Raw genomic sequence first — 1,900 nt, 5'->3', positions numbered from 1 at the left:
GAACTGTCTCCCATCAGGCCCCACTGCCTCCCTAATCCCGGTGGTGTCACCGTCCACAAACAAAATTGGAAAACTCAGCGACCCTCCCAGCCTGGCCAGGAGCTTCCAGCAGTCACCCCGCACCCAGGACCAGGTCCAGTATGGGGTAAACACTGCAATGACCTACAGACAGACAGACTCCCACATGACCGAGCGCTGTTCAAGTCCTGCACTTTCTTTCTCTCTGCCCTTCTCTTGCTCTGTCCCTCTCTGGTTAAATTAAAATAAAGTTAAATAAGGTTAAAAAAGTTATTTTGGGGACCAGCGGGTAGCTTGGTGGTTAAGGCGTTGGACATTCCCACATGGGTGACCATGGTTTGAGTCCTGGACCTGATAGCTTGCTTTCTCACTTTCTCTCTCTCTCTTTCTGTGAGTCTCTCTCCAGTCAAGTTAAAATAAATGAGTGAATAAATAAAATAATTCTTAAAAAAAATTGGACCAGCAGTTGGTGAAATGGCTAAATCACTGGACTCCCAAGTAGTCGACTGCGGTTCGAGTCCTGGACCCGGTGGCTTAAACTCATGCCAGGTACGTGTGCATGCGTGCCCAAGATCCTGAGAGGAGAATGGAGGAGAAGGGATTGCAGCGTGGCGATCCTCCCAAGGGGTGATTTCTCGCTTTCTGTCTCTGTCTTTCCAGCAAGCCCACAGCTCTATAGCAAAAAACTCTTCAAAAAAATGTTATTTTGTCTCAACCCTTCCAGGCCTGCCCTTTGAGCCATCAGAAGCCTCTGAAGCCTGAGACCTGGCTGTGGTTTGACGAGGAGCTTGGGGACCTGGGTCACCAGCTGCCATACCCACCTTCGGAGCCATCTGGGCTGGGCAGTGGGTGGTGGAACCTTCTTAGCCCTTTCCAGCGCAAGGAAGACTTTAGACGAACAACGGGATGAGCAAAGCGCCTTCTCAGAGACTGGGCAAAGGGCCTGGGAGTGGGACACAGGGGTTCTCTGCTCCCCACCCAGACCGAACTCTGGGAGCCCCACGGAGAGGCCGAGGAGGAGGCCACTGAGGACCCACTGAAATGTCTACCTTCACCGACTGCAGTTTCCCACCCGGCCTGCTCCCTGGGAACTGTGGGGCGCAGAGACAGTACCAGAGGGGGCTCCAGGGAGCACGGGCTGTGCTCTGGGCAGCGTGGGTGTTTCGAGGTGAAAGGCGTTAGTCGAGGCATGTGCAGAAGGTTTTATGACAGAAGCAATAGTTTATACGCTTTGAAATAAATCGGAAGATAGTGCAGGAGGTTTTAAAATACAGAAGAGGGAAGTTGGGGGAAAGCGTACAGAATTCTCTGCACTTTGCACTCAGTTCTGCTGTGAACTCAAATTTGCTCTAAAAATAAAGTCTATTTTTAAAATGCACAGGAAAATTTCAGCTGCTATTTCTTCAAATAGTTTTTCTTTCTTTTTGCCCATTTTCTTTCTCACTTGAGTCTCCACTGTTAGATCTTTAGTGAAGGTCTCCCCACCAGGTGCTTTTAAAAGTTTAAGGTCCATTTTCTCTTCAGATTGGGTGATTTCCATCGTTCACTGGTTTTTTTAAATCTGCTCTAGGGTGTGTGCTGGAGAGCAGAAAGAGAGAGAGCAGCCACGGGGTGGGGGTTATGGCTACAACGCGCTTCCCTCTCCTTCCTCTCCGATCTGGGCCACAGCAGTACAGCCGCCGACGGGACCTCCAGCCGGCGTGGGCCCCGCAGCTGTCACCACCGTCACCTGAGGCCCATACTGACTCTTCCGCTGTTTTCCGCCCTCCTTTCCGCATCCCTTTAACATTTTTACTTTGGTTTCTATTTTTTCCGTTCTGACTTTTCTCCCTGGCTCGCATTTTCCGTCCCTGCCACGACTTCCCGTCCCCTCCGCGAGCCG

This window comes from Tupaia chinensis, unplaced genomic scaffold, assembly GCF_000334495.1.
Source record: "Tupaia chinensis unplaced genomic scaffold, TupChi_1.0 Scaffold141247_1, whole genome shotgun sequence".
In the NCBI taxonomy this organism is placed as follows: domain Eukaryota; kingdom Metazoa; phylum Chordata; class Mammalia; order Scandentia; family Tupaiidae; genus Tupaia; species Tupaia belangeri.
This window is presented reverse-complemented; position numbering follows the sequence as displayed.